The following is a 22,697-nucleotide window of genomic DNA, read 5'->3' on the forward strand; positions in this document are numbered from 1 at the left end:
AAAGGCTTTGCATATGAAAACTAACAATGGTCTTCCTTGAGCCTTTTGTATTAGAAAGCACTGTTTTTTATCTCCAACTTTCAAATATCTCCCAGATAACTAGGGTGATGGAGAGCAGGGAATTGTTTCAATGTACCACACAAACTGGGTTTGCTATAACTGCACCCCCTAGAAACAGGTCTGGAGAGTAGGAAGAGAGTGAAGCCATGGGCATAGGTTTTAGAGCCAGACTGCTTCCTTTCATGTCTGCCATTGGCCTTTCCTAGCTCTCTGAGCAAACTTGAACAACTTCCTCAGCTTACTGCGCCCTTGCTTCCTCATCTCTATAATGGAAGAGTCTATTTATCTGTCTCTTAGGGCTTCTGCGAAACGTAACTGAGTTGCTTTGTGTGATGCAGTTAGAACGGTGCCTAGTCTAGTGTACCTACTTAATATATATCAATGACCATCGTCTTTGCTTTCCTACTGGCATTTGTTTATTACCTAATCTAATAACCCCGCTGATAGAAAGTCGAGGGCAGGAAGTGGAACAGATGATATAAGGCGAGATGACTGAAGCCAAGGGATAGGCATATTCATTACACTAGCCTCTCTGTGAATATTCATTTCCTATGATAAAATGTAAAGACAGAAAAGGCTGAGCTATGAAGTATGCCAGTGCGGATCAAGCCCAGTGTTGGGAGAGCCCATCCACGCTAGGTGGGAGGCCAAATGGCTGCAATCTGCTTAGACAACAGTTTGACAGGATGTATCAAGAACCCCCGAATGTTCGTTCCACTTACTATTTTATTGCTGCATGAAAAAAAATTACTCAGAAACTTGGCTTAACACATCCATTTTCCATGCCTACAGAATCTGTGGACGGGAATTTGGACAGGGTACGCGGGGGATGTCTTTTCTTTGCCTCACAGCCTAGAGCACCCCAGCTGGTAAGACTCTAGGGTCCGGGTGACTAGGGCTAGGAGGAGGAAGGGGTCTTGACTCACAGATCTGGGTTCTGGATGGATTTGACACAAAATTTAGGAATGCTCCCTAGAAGACCTGGAGGAACCTCCACGGGCCCTGACTTCTCTACAGAATGCTGGCTTTAAGCTAATCACGTTGTTTATACGGCAGCTCAGAGTTCCCAAGGGTGAGGGTCCCAGGCATCAAGGTTCAGTGGTTTGTTTACCCTATTGATTGAAGTTGTCATAAGTCAGGTGAGATGCAAAGGGAAAGAAGATAGATCTCAGACCTCCACAGGAAGAATGGTCATGAACTTGAGGGCCAGTTTCAGAGATTGCGGAACATCTGTGACTTTTGACCCAGTGTTTTCACATCTGAGAATTTATTTTAATGAAACCACTCAAAATGTGGATTATAGGTGAGGCTATACGGTGCCTAGGTATATGGTATATAGTAAAAGGGGCCCTAGCTCAACTCCCAGTACATGCATAAGTACAGGAAGTGTACAGAAGTTTATGCTCATATATGTTCAGGTACACATTACAGCATAATTTGTAATAATAAAACATCAGAAACGAAGTTAGTGACTATCCATAGAATAAATTAATTAATACCAGAAATTCACGAAGATGATATAAACCCATTAAATTAATATCATGAAATCTTTTCATACATAGGAAAATGGTTATATTTTAAAATGATAAATGTGGGATCCATATTGTATGTACTATGATCTAAAATGTATCATTAAATCTGAATGATTAAACATGATATGAAACGAGAAACTATCAAATCCTGACAGTGGCCATCTCCAGGTGAGACTATGGGCAATTCATTTTTTCAAAGCATGGGTACTGAGAATCAAACTTAGTTCTGAAAGAGCAACTACTGAGCCATCTCTCTACCTACTGCACACATGCATACATACACTATATACACTACACATACATACACACATATATACACTATACATACACATATACATATATACACTATACATACACACCACATACCACACACCACATACATACATACATACATACATACATACATACATACATACATGCACATTCGCGCACACACACCACACCACGTACAAACACATACTCCACACATACCACATACATATACACACTACATATACACACACCACAGGCATACATCATGTATACACACACACACACACAAATTATTAGAACTTCAATATGTTTGTTCCATTAAAATAGTAGCTTCCTCCCTCTTTACTTGCTATATTGAACTATAAAAAACTTGACTGAAACCTACATTTATATTTATCTTAATCCATTTAGGTTGCTGTAACAAAATGTAATGAAACTATGTTATTCTACATGAGTGTGTATAGGTAAATATGAGTGCACACCTGTACGCTCTCCCATGTGGAAGTCCAAGGAAGGTATCAAGTGTCTTTCTGTATCACCTCCTGCCTTATTCCCATGAAACAGGCTTCACACTGAACATGAAGCTCTCCATTTTCCCCAGGCCGACTGGCTGGTGAGCTCCTGGGTCTGTCCCCCAGTGTTGGGCTAACAGGCATGAGTGGCCATGACTAGCTTTGTCATATGCATTGGGAATTCAAACTCAGGCCCTCATGCATGCATAGCGAAGGCTCTTACCCCGTGAACTATCTCCCTAGTTCCTAAAGCTGCATAGCTCATAAACAACAGGAAACAATCCACACTATTCTGTCACAGGAAGTCTAAAATCAAGCAGGAGGCTGGCAGATGCGGTGTTTGGTGCCAGGTCACTTTCTAGTTCATGGAGTGCAACCTTCCACTTCTGACCTCACAAGGTGAGAAGGATCAGAGGTGTTTCCCTTGCAGTTAAATAAAAGAGATTTATTTAATTTTTACATTATATGTCTAGGAGAGATGGGACGTGCATGTATGTGAGAGACGGAGTCCACAGTGGCCAGAGGCATTGGAGTTTCCTGGAGCTGGAGTTACAGGTAGTCATGAAGCACCTGATATGGGGACTGGGATCCAAATTTACATGCTCTAACCACTGGGCCACTTCTCCAGTCCTTCTTGAAGTTGTTTTATAAGGCCACTAATCCCCTTCATAAGGGCTCCATCCTCAGGCCCTGATCAGCCTCCTAAGGCTCTTCCTCCTAGAACCATTCCCTTGGTGGGTAGAATGTCAGTCGATGAGTTTGGAAGGGTAGAAATATTCAGACCACAGCAATGTCATCAAACATATACACTCTGTACTGTGACAAGGACAGACTAAGCTGAGTGGTGGCCAGACTCGAGGCATCTTTCAAATGTAGTTTCTCCCTGACTCACCAAATCTAATTGGTGCCAGTTTGAGGCCCAGGAGACCTTCTTCTCTTGGCTCAGGATCATCAAGGTTGGGAAAGAAAGTGTAAATGTTTGTCATATTCCAGCTTAGTCCTCCTTTCCTGTTCACTGCACATTAAAAAGGAGGTAGACGTTAAATCCCATTCCCCAAATCCCAACCGTGTTATTTTTCTTGGATATAACATTTGCCCTTTCATCTTCATAACTGTTTTCTATGATACTTCCTCAATACACAAAGAAGTCACCCTCTGTCTCAGTCTCTGCAGGCCTTCACCCTGGGCCTTGGAGAGTCTCTGCTGTGTCCACGGCTTCCCGGCTCCCCTTCCGGAGGATGCAAACTGTCTGGCCTCACTCTTCTCACACCAGGCACATGTTTGCCAGTGAGTTCATTAGTTGCTTCTAAATGAGTAGTGGTGCCTATTCTTAGCAGAGGTCATCCTCCGAACCTGTTTGACCCAAATCCGTGGCTTGCATCCATACTCAGCAGGCTCCATTGGTTTCTGCCTCGGTCGCCTCCTGAGACAGATGGTGACAGCCAGCCCTCCCTTCCACATCCTCATCTGTGAGTTCAACATGTGCAGATTCAACCAAGCTCAGAGCAAAAAAAAAAAAGGGGGGGGGAATACTGAGCACAGAGAGGCTTTTCCTTATCATTATTCCCTAAACTATATGGTACAACTCACAGAACATTACAAGATTCACTATGGTCTGAATATGTGTGCCTCTCCAACTTATTCATTGATAGTCTGGTAGATGATTATGCCTGGGGATAGAGCTTTGTTAAATAGGTCTTACATATCATTTAGATTGTAAGAGGTATTGTAAATAATCTGGAGGAATATAGGAGAATGAAGAGTGTATATAAATACTAATCTACCTTTTATAAGGAATTTGAGCACCTATGGATGTTGGTCTCCATGTTGGAGCCAATCCTTTGCAGACATGGGGTGCAGAGGAACCACAGAGGTGTGTACCTAGATGCCAGCAGATACCCAACTTGCCCTGGTTTCTGGTATACTCAGAAGACCTACTCCACTCTTTTCTCCAAGTAAAGTCTCTTGGGACTCATCAATGTAAAATATAAACAAAATTTCAGACATACAACATAATCATTACAGCCACAGCTTTGCTATAATTTGCACAATATACTTAGCAGTACGTTTGTAAAAAATATCTTAAGCATTTAATCAGTCAACAAAGTCCTATGGCAACATCTAAAATTAACTGGTGTCAAAGCTACAAATTATGATCAACATAGTTTTCTTAACACTTTCCTGGTCCCAATTATGCCTGACAGCCATCTAATGTTAATGTTTAATATTAAAGGACAGCTTTTATGACTATGTAGCCAAAACTACTCATGGTTTGGCTTAAGTCACCTAGAATAAATAGTAATTTCTTTTTAATAAACACAGCACAGCTTCATCCTGTGTGTCAGACATGAGGACCAGCTGTCTGTTCCTTACTTTGTGGCTTGCTTCCTGTTAGATGAGCCAAGGATTAGAGGCAAGGGCACAATAGGGTTTGATATAGAAATGAAAATGGCCGCTGATGCAAACTTTAGTTAAAACATTTTATACTCTTGATGGATTTTCAAATTGGGAAAGACTCGACTGCCCTCTCCAACTCTATTTTTATGCTAAATTGTTTTGTAAACTCAAACAAACCAATGAAGTGCCACCCAGGCCATTGGCCAACAATCTATTGCTTCTAATAGATTACTGCCTTGGGGTTAGCTGGGCCAGAAGATGTCATTTCACCAATACACTGTGAGTAGAAGTAAAATTATGTATTACTTCAGGCAACATTTAAGAACCAGGGTGTACTTTGCCATATTTTGGGTTTTGCCGGGTAAATTGGAGCCCACTTTGTTTTGCTTTCTAATTCTCTAGATGAGCAGTCTTCCTCCCTGCATTGCCACAGGGCATGAAGAAACAGGTTCACCAACCTTCTGACACTTCAAGGTTGGTGGTTAGAAAAGCATTATCTGTCGAGCAAGTCATCACTGGTAAAGCTAGTTAGATAATGAACAGGTGGGTAAATATAAAGAAGATATATGCTGATTTATGTACAGCAGAAGTTACTTACAAATGGAGCTATAGGTCTCGAAACCATGAATCAAAAAATCCTTACAGTGATGTTGACACATTAGGCTATTAGTCACGACCATTATAGTTCATCTGCATATTCATGTCCTGAATGATTTTTTGATCTTGTTACTTTCTATAGCTCTTGCAAAATATTTTGAACTAAAGCTTCACAAATTAAATTGCAGAATCCACAGCATAACTCAGTTTATGCAAGGACAGAGCAGATGGTTAGAGAACGATTAATCTTGACTGTTAACTTGTTAGATTCATAGAATCCTTCGGGGAGGGTGTGTCTGTGTCTAATCAATGGTTGGATCCATTTGTGGATTCCAAGTCTGAATGCATATGGGGGAGACTGTGGAAGGAGGCGCTGGATTGACTGTGTCTTTGAGGGGTTCATCCTATCCTGAGTCTTTCCTGTCTTTGTTCTGCTTCTTGGCTATTGTACATTGGGCAGCTTTGCTCTCCTGGGCTTTCCTTGACATGACAGACTAAGATCTGAAGCCATGAGGTGAAGTCAAGTCTCCTCTCTTCAGGCCTTTTGTAGGCAGTTGACCCCAGTGGTGAGCGTTGACTGACACAGACATATCAAATATTCCAACTGTTGTGTGATGCTGGCGATTTTTACTTTTTTGTCTGTATGTTTTGTAAACATCAAAATTAGTATACTAATGACTGTTGTTTAATGACTGCTCCTTCTTGTTTATGTTAAATTTTATTTTCTATTCTGAAAGCAACATAAGCACAGAACAAGTATTGTTCCTCCTTTTGAGAATATGCACTGTTCTTGTGATTCCGGATATCCTGTGAACTGAGAGAAAGTTTCTTCTCATCTCCCCCTTCCCTTCCCCATTCAACACACGTACCAATAAAACTTAGACTAGCATTTGTGCTAATTGATATAAGCCAGTGAGAAAGAAAAGAGAGAGGATATATGTTGTAAAGCTCTCCCCCCACCCCGTTCGCTCTGTGTGTGTGTGTGTGTGTGCATGCGTGTGTGTAAGACAATGACCATACAGTTCAATGTCCTTCTGTTCTAGGTAGCCACCTACCATTATTTAACTTGAATCTCCTCATTATTTTATGTACTTGTTATTCCTGGTTTCTTTCTCTGGCGGATTGGATTGCCCTAAACCTGGGTCCACCTTTCCTATCATTTTGGTTCTACACATTTCAGTCTACATCTCTTTTTATATAATAGCCATTCCAGAAATAGTATCTCCAGTCTCATTTCCAATTCAATAAACACTTGCTGACCAATTACCATATGCCAAGCTGTGTGCTAGGTGCTCAGAATTCAAATAAAACAAGATGAGGAATCTGAAGGGTCAGAAGGACCATGTTGAGCTACTAAGAAGCCCCCAAATGGTTTTGGAGATTCTGTCCTGCTCAACACTGAAGTCCACTCACTGACCCCCACCTCCATGGGAATGCAGTGTAATCATTATTACTGTTTTTCTCTAATATTTTTGCACAGTACTCAGTGGAGTCATCTTTCTTCCCTTTGGAATAGAGGCTAGTCACGAAACTTAGGTTGACAAATAAGATGGAAATGGAAGCAATATGCCACCTGCTCACAAGAGCATTTATCGTTGAACATGCTGCTCAGTGAGAAAGCTCTGGAATTTTGGCTCTCTTTACACCTGTGATGTGGAGTGGCCCAAGAAAACAACAGTGTAAGCATAAAGACTTTTAGGTCACTGAAATGTGGGACTATTTGTTATTTCAGAATATGTTAATTTTCTTTTTCTTTTCCCCCCTCTAAATGTCAACAGTGTCTATAAAATCTCATGAGTTAAATTTCAAACAATAAAAAGGTTTGTTGTTCATATTTTGCGTACAAAATTTGCAGAGTTTACGATTCTAAGCAATATATTATTTGGTGGACCTATCATTATGGGAAACTAGTGTGTGTGTGTGTATATATATATATATATATATATATATATATATATATATATATATATAAACATTTTAATCAAAATATAATGACATCCCTTCCCTCTTTCCTCCTTCCAGTGCCTCCCATGCCCTGCTCCATTCTCTAATTGAAATCCTTTTTCTTTTCTTTTTGTTGTTGTAAACATGTGCTCGCACACACACACACAGAGGTGACCAGTTAGGGGTTTCAGCCATGGGAGATGCTAACTCTCCCTCTCTCGCAGTTATGGCCTGCCTGTAGTTCTTTCTTTGGGGTTGATCCTGTGTGCTTTTCCTTCTATTAATATTGTCATTGCCCAGGTTTTGTTTTTGTAGCAATTTCTAGGAGATACTGTCTCAAAGCAGACTTCTTCATATTCTGACCCTTAGGATATTTTCTGCCCCCTCGTTTGTGACATTCCTTGAGCCATAGATGCAGGATATGTGCCACAGATGTATCAACTAAGGCTGGATTTTCCACAATTCACTGATTTCTGTACTGTGTCCTGTTATGGTCATCTCTAATTGTGTCCTTTTGCTGTAAACACAAGCTTCTTTGAAGAGGAGAATTCCGTTTCATTGATAATGGACTTATCTCCAGCTTGGTAGGAACACTAGTGTGTGTGGCTCAAACATCAAGGTGATTGTGACTGGCAGCCTGACACAACTTCGAGTCACTTGAGAAGAGTGAAGAATTGAAGAATTGCCTTCATCAAATTGGTCTTGATGGCTAATGGATGTAGCAGAGCCCAGCCTGCTGTGGGCTATACTATTCCTAGTACCATGTGGTCCTAGAATGGATAAGAAAGTCAGCTGAGTGAGCCAAGTGTTCCTCCATAGTTTTTTCAGCTGCAGGCTCCTGTTTGAATTCCTGCCCTGATTCCCCTCAAAGATGGATTGTAACCTGGAAGTATAAGCCAAGTAAACCATTTCCTCTCCAACTTGCTTTTGTTTGGAGTGTTTTATCAAAGCCAAAGAAATTGGGCTCTCTAGCATGGCCATGGATTGGTGGCTCTGGTGACTTGCAAGACTAAAGAATAACGATGCTGAACTTGGACTAGTAGTCAGAAGGAACTGTCTCCTCAGGTTCTGTGTATCTGATGCTCAAGAGATACTTCACTGTGCCATGAAAGTCTTTGAAATAATATATCCCAACAGCGATAGGTTTGGCAGCAGAAGGTCTGTACTTGATGAAAAGAAAAGGATCAAGGCTGAGAACAAGGATTAAAGTTATCTGCAACAATGGAGCCCCAGGAGATGCTGGGCTCACTGGTCTGCCTCGTGAGACTCTCTAGTCCTGAGATGTGAACACCCCACATGACCTCACTTTCAGAATCACTTGCTGCAGCCATCTGATCTGTGTTTCAATGGAAAAAGAGAGTGGGTGTGAATGTAGCAAGAACTTAAGAAACTATAAGATAAAGTAGTATGATGATTACTGCTCTCATTTGTTAATTTTACATGATATTTAAATTGCCCTGTGTTGGCAAGGTTGATGGAAATGGCAAATCACTATAGTCTTTTTGCAGACTGATAAGGTAGCATGTCTTAAAAGTTTTAAAAGAAAAATCACATACCTATGTGGAGAGCAGGTAAAGCCCCGAGTGAATATGTATTGCTGACGGGAGCACAGCCATGCCAAGGAGTCCATTGCAAAGGCTTCTGTTGTCCAAGTATGAGTGTTTACAAACAACTGCCAAGTGTGTACAAAATTCATCTGTTACCGCTCCCTCTGCCCAGATGACTGCAGCCTGAGATTGCTCCTCCTCCGGACACCTCCTTCCAAGACTAGCTAACCCCTCATTCTGGTGCTGTTCATAATAAACAAGCTGAGTTTTCATATTAGCTACTAGGTGCTCTCCATCAGAGTGAGCACAGCCCACCCGATCCCAGCTCTTCTCTTTGAGTGTCTTGCTTCATCGTTCCTGCATCATCCTGGTCAGGTTTCCAAGACCAAACCAAGGGTGGAATGTCTATTGATGTTTTCTCTCAAGGTAAAATTTTTAGACAGGATGGCCAGAATAAAAGTCACATTTCCAACTTATCTTGCAAGCAGGAATGGGCAGATGAGCAAATTCTATCTAACAGGACGATAGTGGAAGTGATGTACTAAGGGCTGGTAGCATAGGTGCATGGACCCTTGTTTTCCCTGTTCTCACCTGCTCTGTGGAATGAGCGTGTGATGACTGAGTCAGAGCAGTATCTACGATTGGCAGAGCTAGGGGACTGCAAGAATCTAAGGACTTGACTATATGCAGCAGAATCACCATCCCAGCTTTGACTGTAGTTCAGATTTGACTTTATTCTTCCCTTATTTTCACTGGGTATCTCAAATGTAGCCCAAGTTTCCCCACTAAGGAACTAGAACCCCCCCATGTTTGGGAGGCTTATTCTAGGTCTGTGAGGGCACGCTTCATGCAAAGATTTTAATAACAATGAAATTTATGACACACATTCCTAGATATGTGAAAGTTTGAAATCAACTTGTGTTTTGGTTAAAGCAGACTTTACAAAATGGAATAGTATGAAGACTATCAAGGCTACTACACAGAAAACTACTGTTGTAAACAAACATTCATTGCCAAATAATATACACATAAAGCAAGAAAATTATTATTGGATGCAATCTCAACTTTCCTCTCTCTATTCCTGCAGAGGAGAATTCCAACTCTATCCACTAACTTACTAACTTCCTTTCTCTCCTGCATGCTCTGTGTCAGGACCTGCTTCATCAGAAAGAGGTCCTGAGCATAGATACATATATATCAAGTACTTAATGGTTTTACTCTTCTTAGGTAGAGTAACATTTTCTCTTTTTGAAATATATATATTCCATTTATAATGAAAAGAAAACCCTAATGCTTACATTTATTATTATTAGTTGTTTTGTTTGTTTGTTTGTTTGTTTGTTTCTTTCTTTCTTTCTTTCTTTCTTTCTTTCTTTCTTTCTTTCTTTCTTTCTTTCTTTCTTTAAGATAGATCTTGCATTATAGACCAGGCTGTTGTTAACTAATCCTTCTACATGAGCCTTCTAAGTAATAGAATATGCTTCCAACTTAAAAGTCATTATTTTAAAAATGGGCTCTAGAATTTATTAATAACTCTTCAAATTTATGGGGAATCAAAAAGCTTCACAATAAGTCAATGACTTAATTGTAGCCCATCACAGCCATGGAACATTATTCACTATTATAAAGAAATGATCAATCATGCTACTAGAAGACATGAGGAAATTTTCAGTTACTGAGTAAAAGAGGTGAATTTTAAAGAAATCTAATTATAGAGTTCAATTCAATGACATCCTGGAATAAGGCAACTATTCCAGAGGACTGCAGGACTGTCCTGCAGGGCAGTGACACTACTCTGTATGACACAATAGAAGATACACATCAAAGATGGTGCCCAGAGTAATAAATCTCACAACTCCAAGGATGAATGAATTTAACATTGAGGATGGAATTGAGTTATGGTGATGCTTCCATGTAAGCTGATAGGTTGTAAGCAACATCCATTGGGAACACATGGCTACCAAAGAGATATTGAAAACGGGGGCACTTATGCATGTATGAACTCAGGAAATATGAATGAGTTTCCGTTTTGTTGTTGCTGTGACAAAATACTTGACTCAAGTATTTTGGAAGGAAAGGTTTATTTTGTCCTAGAGTTTAAGTGTTTAGCCCTGCATGGTGGGGAAGGAATGGAGACAGAGATATAAAGCAGCTGACCATGTGGCATCTGTAGTCAGGAAGAAGATAGAATGAGTGCTGGGGCTCAGCTTGCTGACTCTGGTTTGCTTAGTCCGGAATCCCAGCCACACCCATTAGCGATGGCTCTTCCGTCTCCATTGAAACCTTGCTGGAAATGTCCTCACGGGCACACCTAGAAGTTTGTCTCTTAGGTTATTCCAAACTCAGTCAGGTTGACAATTAAGATTAGTCATCAGGGGCTGTAAGCATCTCTTTTCATTTAAATTTACTTTTGTGGAAAACTAATCTTTAAAAATGAAGGTCTTAAAACTTTTTAAAAAATTCTTTCAAAAAGTTTTTTGATACATACACACACACATCTCTTTCTCTCTATCTCTGTCTGTATATGTGTGTGTGTGTGTGTGTATGTGTGTGTGTGTGTTGTGTATATGTGCACACAGCTACCTGCAGAGGCCAGAAGAAAGCATCACATTCTGCATTTGGAGTTACAGAGGGGTTGTGAGCCATCTAAGATGTATCCTAGGAACAAAACTCAGGTCCTCTGTGCTCTTACCTGCTAACCCATCTCTCTAAAGGTCCAAACCATTTACTGAGTACTTTTTGAGGTGACAAAAGTAGAGGAGTAAGCTCATTCCACATTTTCTCCCTACTGCAGCGAGGATTGAGACCACGTGATCATGTCCTGTCCATCCTGCCTCCAGAACACAGCGCATATGTCTATTAGTTTGAAGTCACCTCTAGCCTCAACTCTAGCCCAGAGTCAGTCAGACTCAGGCCAGGTGATATTTGCCTGAAGCTTCCTTAGAGTGATGAGGAAGATGAGGGGAATGCACAATGGTTTTCTGTCATATTTCTGGGGAAGAAAGGGCCATAGACACCTATGGCCGTTCATCACAGTCCCTTCATCTCCTTAACCAAATCCCATCATCTGTGATCCTTCCACCCAACAAATATTGTACCCATTCCTGGTTTTTACTCTTGACAGATCTAAAATATTAGCCAGCTGGCTGGAGACCTGACTCTTGTGTATGTGTACAAAGAGAACTAACTCTGCCTTCATAGTCCTGATTTGTGGTTGTGTCACATAGTTATAATGGAAAATGACAGTTTCGCAGCATGTTCTTGTTCTGGGCAGGATCTGTGGTAGCCATGTGTGGAATCTGAGGTTCCTGTAAGTTATACAGGAAAGGGAAATAGCAATAAGATGTTTCGCTGTCCATCAGTGAGGCTGAGAAACTCTTTCACTTGATCGTTTTTAGCTGCCCATGTGTTCTAGTTTGCTTTTTATTCGTATGAGAAACACCCTGAACAAAATCATTGTGAAGAAAGGGATTATTTTGTCTTACATCTTATGTTCCATCATGATGGTAATTCAGGGCAAGAACTTAGGGCAGAAACTTAGAGGCAGGAATCAAAGCAGAGGCCATGGAGGAATGCTGCTTACTGGGTTGTTCTCCACAGCTTGCTCACCCTGTTTTCTACAACCTAGGAACATCTGCCCAGTGTTGCGCGCACGCGCGCGCACACACACACACACACACACACTAAGCTGGGCCTTTCCCCATCAATGATTAATCAAGAAAATACCCTTACAGACTTGTCTATAGGCCAACCTGATGAAGACATTTTCTAAACTGAAGTTTCCTATTCCCAGATGACTCCTGCTTGTGTCAAATTGATAAAAAGTAACTAGTATGCCTTGTGTCTTAGTTAGGATTTCATTGCTGTGAAGATACCCCACAACCAAGACAACTCTGGGCTGGAAAGCATGTGATTTGGGCTGGCTTACAGTTTCAGAGGTTCAGTCCATTATCATCACAGCAGGAAGCTATAGGCCTGTGTACCAAAGGCTTTCCTTGTAGATCTCTGGCCTGGCTGGGTCCAAGAGTTCCAACGAAGAGAAGTGAGTGCAGGTAGGGAGGGGAAGTCGCTTTTGCTGCTTCAGCTGCTGAAGTTGGCTCCACCTCCATCTCAGCCATGCCTTCAGGTTACTCCTTACTCTGCACTGCTCTCCACTGAGTCAGGTAGGACTGGGCCACCCAGAGGCCAACTAGCCAGTGAAGGGTGCAGAGGCTGTAGCTCCAACAGGAGGAAGGGGGTTAGGGGTGGAGTGGAAGAAGGAGCCCAGGAGGCATGACCGAACACCTTCCAACCCCATGCAGGCAGGAAATCACCGCCCACTGTCACCGGGGTTCCAGAACTTTGCTCGACAGAGACTAGGCTATCTGTGCACAGCCTACCACCCCATAGAAAGCATCACAGAGTCCAGGCAGACATGGTGCTGGAGAAGGAACTGAGAGCTCTACATCTTGATCTTAAGGAAGCCAAGAGGAGACTCTGTCCTACCCTGGGCAGAGCTTGAGCATTTAAGACTTCAAAGTCCTACTTCCACAATGACACATGTCCTCTAACAAGGCTACAGCTACTCCAACAAGGCCACACCTCCATTCAAACACGTGAGTCTCGGTAGAGGCATCAAATCTATTTAAACCACCACACCCTGTCTTCCAACATTCTGAAGTCTTCTGGAATGATTTGTTTTACAACTTTCTGTGCCTGGCACAGAGTAGTATTATTAAAACACTTATTAAACCAATAATGTCTTCTAGAATCTTCTAGGTAGAATGGCAACTGGTCTTGGATGTTTGGGGATTCAAAATAGAAAACAAATTGAATGGAAGCACACAAAGAAATGGAAGCACACAAAGAAAGAAAGCCACTCTTAATAAGCTTTCTGGTTAAAGTGCCTGCTGGTTTGAAGAACACAAAGTACCCAAGGGTCTGGAAATAAATCCTAGCCCCCTTCCTTTACATAAGGAGGGCTTGGTTTTTTTAATTACTACCACTCTCTTTGGTTCCCATAACCACTTTGGAAGTGCAAAAAGGGTATTTCCACCTTGAAAAAGTAACAGACTTGGTTAAGTGATTTGCTCTAGCTAATCTGTGAAGAAGAAGCACAATGATCATTTTCTAAATTAACCACACATATGGCTGAAGTCTGTGATGTAATCAAAGCACTTCCTGCCTGGCCTTAGCCTGCTGTAGCTAGCAGTGGGTACAGTTTCTGAAAATAATCTCAAAGTTTGAAATGACAAGTTTATTACACATCCGTTTTAGATAGAGGAATTCCGATACACCCATCCACCCATCCTCCCACCCACACCTCCTCACGCATATACAGTTGGCTCTCTCTATCTTTTCTGCCCCTGTGGATTCAGCCAACCAGAGATTGAAACATATTCAGAAAGTTTTGCATCAGTACAGCACACGTACAAACCTTTTCTTGTCATTCTATAAGCAATGTAGTAAAATAAATATTTATGTCTTATTTAGACATTATAAATAATCTAGTGATGATTTAACAAATGTACAAGGACATGCATATGCTCTATGCAATGCCACAGAACTGGTGCAAAGACGTGAGCACCTGTATACTTTGTTGTCTCTGCAGGGTCCTAGACCCAGTGCTCTATGGATACCATGGGACAAGTGTACCTCCAGATATGTATGTGTACATTTACATTTTTTCTACAATATCTTAGTTATTATACATATGCTTATGAATAGACATACACTAGTATAATGACCTTGGAGTCACACTGAGAGTGTTATATAAAATGATGTTCTAGAGAATGACTCTCCTCAGATATAATTTTAAAAGTTATGGTAGAGAGAAATAGGTTTGAAAATTGAGATTAAAAGAATTCATCCCTACCCGTTTTTGCGATATGATCTTGTTATGTAGCCCAAGCTAGCCTGGAACGTAAGATACATCTGCTTTAGTTTGCAGAGTGCCCTGATCACATTAGCATACCAACACACATGGCTCACTTAGTTCTTATGCCTGGTTCAGAATCTTGGAAGCAGTTGGAAAAGGAAGGTCTTTTATGAAGCAAGAGCAAGAAGGGGTTGTAACACACGTTAATACAGTGCTAATAGTTTCCCTAAGGTCAAGGTTATTCATTTGGTCAGGAGAATCACCTGAGAATGTTGAAAGCTAATGGCCAAAAGTTTCAGGGCAACATGGGGCTGAAGTATTGGTGCTGCTAAGCAAGTGATGAGACTGTGGGGCTGGGGGGAGATTCTGCAGTGAAGGGAATGAATGTTACCTATGAACATCTTAAAAGTTGTCATGGGGGTGTCTACGGCATTGCTGACTCTGTTCTTTGGCATGAACAAAGAATGGGATGACTTGTGAAGATGGAAGATCAGGCTGCAGAGTGAAGAAAGTAAGGGGAAGACTAGATGCAAGTATACTGGTTTGGGGATTTTCTAGGGCCCCTGGATCTCCTTTTTCTCCTATTAGATCTGTTAGATACCTGCTCTGATGGCTTTCTGGCTCTTTCTCCTTGCAATGTCTTTCAGGAATAAGAAGCCACCATCTCAGGGAGCCTCCCTTCACTCATTACTCAAACCCTTTTTCCAAATGTCCCGCCCTTTGCCTAAATCAGAAGCCCAAGAGTATACTTGTGCATTCTCCAACATGTGCTCTAGAAGAGGGACAAGGATCAGTGGACAGCAGAAGGACACAGCTGGGTTTAGGATGAAGGAACTGACCAACAAGACAGTATTCCTCATACTCTGCTTGAAGAATAACCACTTTCAAGGCTATAGGCTCAGCCATTGCCATCCCAAATATGTATTTTAGATATCATTTCAACTCAATAACTTCATGGCATACTTCATGCCAAGGATAAAAGCTTTTTTTTCATTTCTTTAAGATTTAGTGTATGGCATACATACCCAAAGGCTGCTGGAGGCCAAGGCTCTGAGTCTTCTTTGTTTGGTGTCTAACACAAACCACACAAGGCTTTGTACTGACTAGTAGTAGCTCGGGAGATGTTCTATTTGAACAAGTTTCTTAAAGGCAGATAATTGGGATCTGTCTCTTGATTTAATTAAGTTCAATCAATACACTGTAAAACTTTTCCGGGAAATTCAGTTATAGGTCAAGCTATGGAGCTCAGAGCAATGTCTAAAACAGCCAGGATCATTATCAATCTCTGTTGGCATTTGGAAGAAGTTGACCCTTGTCCTCTTCTGCTGACTGAAAGTACCTGGCTGGCGCTGGGTGTGGTGGTTCATGACTGAAATCCCAGAATTTATGAACAGAGGCAGGAGGATCAGGGTCAGCTTTGGACACCTAGAGAACCTGAGATTAGGCTGGGTTGCAGTAGAGTCTGCCACAAAAAGCCAATCAAGAGTCTGAAGCACCCTGGCCGCTCTTTCAAAGAACCCATGTTCGATTCCCGGCATCTGCATGGCGGCATGAAACAGTCTGCTACTTCAGTCCCTCGGGATCTGATAATCTCTTTTGCACTTTTCACTGGACCTGGGCATACACTTGGGGCACAGACATCCACGCAGGCAAAATGCCCATACATGTAAAATAAAATAAGAATAAAAATTCTTAAAAATTGGAAAGAAACCAAGATCAGCAACATTAATAATACATTTAGAAAGGGACCACAAGCCGGCCGTGGTGGTGCACACCTTTAATTCCAGCACTTGGGAGGCAGAGGCAGTTGGATTTCTGAGTTCCAGCCTGGTCTACAGAGTGAGTTCCAGGACAGCCAAGGCTACACAGAGAAACCCTGTCTTGAAAAACCAAAACCAAACCAAACCAAAACAAAACAAACCAAACCAAAACAAAACAAAACAAAGCAACCACGTTCAGATGTAAGGGAGAGAACTGTGAGGCTGGCCTTGACATCCATTCCTACGGATCCTGCCTGTCTTTGGCAGCTTTTCAGGATCGACATTCGGGGCCAACGGTTTGCTTTTTGCCTATTGTTTCTAAGCAAATCAGATTTTTTGAGAATGCATCAACTATAATTACAACAAGTACCTAGAAGTCAGACATGTCCCTTGCAGAATGTCTTTATGTCTCTGACTATTTATTTCAGTGTTACATGACAACAGGGGTAAGGTAGGTGAACCTTGAACTGGCTGGCAGTGAAAAATTGCTTTTACTTTTTGTGATGGCCATGGAGAGCTGACAGCCTCAGCTTCTTTCTGACTCAATTAATGTGCTCCCTGACTCTTGAATATTAGGTCAAAGTTTTAAAAATCTACTTAGTGAGAGCTACCTGTTAGCGTTGTGGAACCAAGCGGATGATGGATCAGTCTGCCATCTCTTCCCAGTGCGCTTCATCAGGGCAGCAGCTCTCACCTGTGAACATGAACCCAGTGTCTCGTCTCCAGCCTGGAACACTGGTCCGAGGTCAATCCTATTCCATAATTCATTTAAAATTTACCTCTCCTAGGTACCCGGGTAGTATATATTGATGCTGGAGTTGAAATAAGATGTGATCTCGTTTTCAAGGAGTCCACCACAGTCTGCCATAGAGTGTTTGGGGTCTCATTATCAAGGAGTCCACAGACTGCAATAGGGTGTGTGTGTGTGTGTGTGTGTGTGTGTGTGTATGAGATAGGGATATGAGTCCACCATAAACACATACCCAAAAGACCTCAGGACCACTAAACCTGGGGTGAGATGGATGGAGCTTCCTGAAGGAGATGGCCTTTATGGATCATTTCCACATACCAAAAATTTAACATGTAAAATCAAGTATTTGTGACTTTTTTCCTAAACCCCCATGCTTCCGACTTTTTCTCTTCAATCTACCACACCACTCAGCCGTTAAATCCAGCCAGTCCTTTTTATACACTTCAGCCTTGCCTATAATAACATCTGGAAAATTTGTTCTTTGCCTTTAGCTATCACAGTTCTAAGCGCCTAAGATTGTCAGTGCTCAAAAAAACAATCGGGCCAGCTGAACCCACCTGTCTGTCCACACCCATACACCACTTACACACCCCGGCAGCGGCCTCTTGGCTGGTCTAGCTGGCGCCAGGCCTGCCTGCTATGGTCTTTCTGGGATGTTGCTGCATTTATTTGCCTGGAGTCAAGTGGCTTTATGATGCAGAGACAGGGAGGAGGGAAACACCTACCTAAGCCTGTGAAACCTGTGTGCAATAACGTGAGTGGGCAGAACAAGAAGAAGGGCAAGAGGACAGGAAATACCTAGAGATTCACCAGCCCAGCCAGAAAAAAAAAAAAAAAGCAATAAAGATAACAGCAAGAGGCAAGATGCCAAGACCTGGGGCCTGGGAGCTGGCATTCGCCTCCTGTGGCTGCTGCAGCGAATTACCCCAAACTTGATGGCTTAAGACCTGAGGAATCGATATTCTCCGAGGTGTAAGGCCAGAAGTCCAAAGTCATTATCACGGGGTTGAAAGAGACGCATTGACAGGACCACCACACTTTGCTGTCTGGAAGCTTCCTGATGGGTGTCTGCACAATGCCCATCTCTGCCTCAGGGAGGATGGGGGCTGTCACACTGCCTTCTCTTTGTGATTGGCCTCCTGCCTTTTCTTGTAAGGATGCATGCAGGATCCACTCAGATAGTTTGCATAATTTCCCCATATCAAGATGGTTATTTCTTAACATAGCCTTCTCTGCAAGCCCTCTTTGGTCTGAGAAGCCATATTTACAAGCGCTGGAGATGTGGATGAGGAATTCTTTAAAGGGGGCGCCTATGAGCATAACACAGTCAGCTCAAGATAATGACCGAGGCATATAAATTTGCTCTCATGTTTGCTTTAGAACTGTTGGGGTTTGGAGAGGCGAATGGGACACGGCAGCTACCTTTGCCAGGTTCAGGGGCACAGAGAATGCACGAGGACCTACACCACAGTCCTGGAAACATCTATGTGTTATTTATTATAATAGGAGACCAGGATAGCTATATAATTAAGGGGGAACCAAATAACAGGGGTGCTTGAGCAGTAGGGGACTGGTCTAAGCTGCTGTTTCTCCAACAGTAAAATGCTCCCTTGGAAGTTGTATTAGTTACTTTTATGTTGCTGTGATAAAACACCAGGACCCAAGCAACTTATATAGATGGAAAGGTCTGTTTGGGCTTTTGGTTCCAGAGGGATGAGAGTCCACCACGGTGGGGAAGAAGTATGTCAGCGTGAGGCGGGTGTCGCAGTTAAAGCAGCAGCCGAGAGCTCACATCTTGAATCACAAGCTTGAAGCAGAGAGAGCGAACTGGAAATGGTCTTTAAGCTTTCAACGCCTGCCTCCAACAAGGCCACATCTCTCAAACCTCCCAAATTGCACCATCACTGGGAAGCAAGCATCCAAATGTCAGAGATCATGAGGGTCATTTCTCATTCAAGCTAACAGATTTTGGCCCGCTGTAGAGTTGCTCTGTAGCCATCTTGTGATGGCAACTCCTTTCCTAGCTAAGAGACGATGCATCCTCTTTAACCAATGACCCAGGACTTCAGGTTCCATCCTCAGTCTCCAAGTCAGTGTTCCCTCCCACTTTTATGCCAGCAGGTCTAGCCTTTGACAGTGCTGTGAATATAATGTAAATGCAGCTGAGTAGGATCTCAGCAGTTAGGAAGTAAAGGCAGGGGGATTAGGAGTTCAAAATCATCCTCTCTAGGGTGTATAGTCAGTCTGAGGCTAGCCTGAGCAACATGAAAGCCTACCTCAAAAATAATAATATTTTTAATAAATAAATAAATACATAAATAAATAAAAATAAAAGTGCTCATGAAGTCTTCATAATTTGAGTTCTCATTTTCCTGAAACCCCCTTCTCCCCCCACCTCTCTCTCTCTCTCTCTCTCTCTCTCTCTCTCTCTCTCTCTCTCTTACACACACACACACACACACACACACACACACACACACACTATATATATATATATGGAGGACAAGGTCTGATTACATATGACTACATAGCTCTGGATGTCATTAAATTCACTATATAGACCACGTTGGCTTTGAACTCACAAAATCTGCCTGCCTTTACCCTTTCAGCCCAGTGCTAGGATTTGTAGCGTGAGTTTTTTTTTTTCTTTTTTCTTTTTTTCTTTCCATAACTGGCTGTGTCTTGGGATCTTTGGATGTCATTTTCCTGCCCTAGATCTCTTTCACAATTTGCAAGGCCAGCCTCATCTCATCACTATAATTGCAGACCAGTTGCCATTTCTTTCAGAAAGTCTCCTTAGAATCTCAGAGAAATCTGAGCAACTCCTCCCTCCACAGCATCTCCTGATCTTCTTACTGCACGTGGCTGGCTCTGGCACACGTATCAGACTTGCCCTTTTTCTTGTGTGTTTACTTGTATGCGCGTGTTTGGGCTCATGTTTGTGTGTGTGTAAGTGTGCAGGTATGTACATGTATGTGTGCACACATTCAATAGGTGTGTACATACATGTGAATATGTATTGAGGCCAGCCTCGGATGTTGTTCCTTAAGGCATCCTCATGGTTTCTTTCTTTCTTTCTTTCTTTCTTTCCTTCTTCCTTCCTTCCTTCCTTCCTTCCTTCCTTTCTTTCTTTCTTTCTTTCTTTCTTTCTTTCTTTCTTTCTTTCTTTCTTTCTTTCTTATGTGTTTTCTATGGATCAGACCCAACTCCTCATACTTGCAGAGCATCTTAGTTTTGTCTCCTATTGCTATGATAAAATGTCCCTTGAAAAGCAGCTTAAAGGAGAAAGGATTTGGCTTACAATTTCAGGTTACAGTTCATGACAAAGAAGTCACAGCTACAGGGTCTTAATGGAACTGGCCACAGTGTATACGTTGTTAACAGCAGAGAACGATGGGTTAAGGCAGGTACAGGAACACTCAGTTTGCTCTCTTCTTTTCATTCAGTCTAGGGCGCAGAACAGGAAACGATGCTAGCCACATTCAGTGTATGTCTTCACAGTTCACCCAACAAAACAGAAATTTCACAAGACAGCCAGTGTGGGGTGGGGGTGGGGGGTGGGGAATGATGATTCCAGTTTCAGTGAGAGACCGTGTCTCAAAAACTAAAGTGGAGAGTGGTTGAGGAAGGTAAGATACCTGTGTGAACTCTGGCCTCCATGTACACAGTCACGTCAGAAGCACACACAAAGACTGAAGAAGCCAGGAGGAAGCCAGGCTTCTGGAAGCAAGAAGGCAAGTGGGAGTTGCTGCCACAGCCCCCTGAGCTACACAGGGGCCTGCTCAACAGAGCTAAGGCGGACATGGAGGTCAGTGGTCAGAACATGGATTTATTTGAATTAGAATTCACTAGAATAGATTAGAAATAGAAAGTGGGAAAAAGGAGAATCCAAGGATGATGTCCTAATCAGGGATTTTTTTTTTTTTTTGGGTCAACTTGACACAAGCTAGGGTCACCTGGGAAGAATGAACCTCAATTGAGAAAATGCCTCCTTTATTTTTTTATCATTGATGTGGGAGAGTCCAGACCATCGTGGGCGGTGCTGTTCCTGAGCAGGAGGACCATAAAAACGGTAGCCTGAACAAGCCAGGAGGAGCAAACCAGTGAGCCCCATTTCTCCACCGTCTACTTCAGTTCCTGCCTCCCAGTTCCTGTCTATAGTTCTTGTCCTGACTTCCCTTCACAGACAGACTGTGATCAAGATGTGTAAGCCAAATAAACTCTTTCCTCTCCCGATTGCTTTTTGTTTTGTTGTTTTTAAAAAGCAATGGAAGCCCAACTAAGACAAATGAGTAGATATAAGGGATTTCATTATACAGAAATGTAGTCCTAGAACGTTACTATCAGACATCTATATGAAAATTCTGGAGAGAGGGAGGGGAGGAGGAGAAGAAGAGGGAGAGAAGGAAGATTCACACACATATGGGAAGAGGTGGGGAGGAGGGAGAGGTTGAGACACATGGGGTGCAAGAAAGAGGCTATGTGTAAGAACCTGGCCAGGGAGAAGGCACCATTGATGCACAGATTGTATTTATAGCCATCGGAATAAAGTGATAGTGAATTAAAGAAAGGAAACGGAAGATATGGAGACTGGCTGAACCATAATCACCGAAGATCAAAGGTCGTTGAGATGGCTCAGTAGGTAAAGGTGCTTGCTGCCAAATCTAGAAATATGGGAAAAGACTACAGAGAACTGACTCCTGAAGATTGTCCTCCGACCCCCGACAAGCTCACTGTGGCATGTACATACCCACACTCACCCAAATATCATGTGTACCTCCAATAATTACACACACACATATACACACACATACACACACACACACACACACACAGAGAGAGAGAGAGAGAGAGAGAGAGAGAGAGAGAGAGAGAGAGAGAGAGAGAGAGTTCCCATCTACAGAGCTGGATGGAGAGGGAGGGAATGAAAGGGTAACTGAGAAGAGATGCCAAGAGGTCAAGTTTCCCCAAAGGACAGGCATGGCAGCTGCCCCAGAGCTGCTGGAGAACAGGACCTGGAGTCTATTTTGTTGGCACTGCCAAGCTGAGTGTGAGTAGACGCTACATGGATATTTGTTGAACGAATAGAGTGGAGGTGATGTTTGTGTCTCTATTTGCCCAGCAAAGAGTAACTTTGTAGCCTTTGAGGTGGAATTACACGAGTTATTGATTCATATAGAAAAGACATCACATAAAGCCTTGAATTCTCCAAGACAGAATCAAACAGATGACGCCTTCATGGGTATCCAGGCTATCTAAAGTGCCTGCTGGTAGAAAAACCAGAGGTAAAAGTTTCTGTTTCCTGACATTCAAGCAGATCTGTAGGGTGCTGATGCAGAGAAAGGGGCCGGGAGAAAATCGCAACTGCCTACGTGTCCTTTTGTCTGATAAGAGAGACAGGATTTGCTCGAGAAGATACTAGCATGAGAGATCAAGCAGCAATCACACCCCCTCTTCCCATAAACGTCTTTCATGACTGGCCAAAGGT

The 22,697-nt window shown here is 42.4% G+C and overlaps 1 long non-coding RNA gene across 2 annotated transcripts in view; it reads left to right on the top strand.

Annotated features, from left to right (window-relative positions):
• Positions 1 to 21,384, top strand: part of Gm40860 — a 32,072-nt gene extending 10,688 nt beyond the window's left edge. The window contains exons 2-4 of one of the 2 annotated variants that reach the window (XR_873195.1): positions 853 to 929; positions 2,830 to 2,911; positions 21,160 to 21,384. This is a non-coding gene — a long non-coding RNA (predicted gene, 40860). The remainder of the gene's footprint in view (positions 1 to 852; positions 930 to 2,829; positions 2,912 to 21,159) is intronic. The other variant, XR_873196.1, reaches the window with a different exon arrangement.
• The last annotated feature ends 1,313 nt before the right edge of the window (positions 21,385 to 22,697 follow it).

Source organism: Mus musculus, chromosome 13, assembly GCF_000001635.26.
Source record: "Mus musculus strain C57BL/6J chromosome 13, GRCm38.p6 C57BL/6J".
In the NCBI taxonomy this organism is placed as follows: Eukaryota; Metazoa; Chordata; class Mammalia; order Rodentia; family Muridae; genus Mus; species Mus musculus.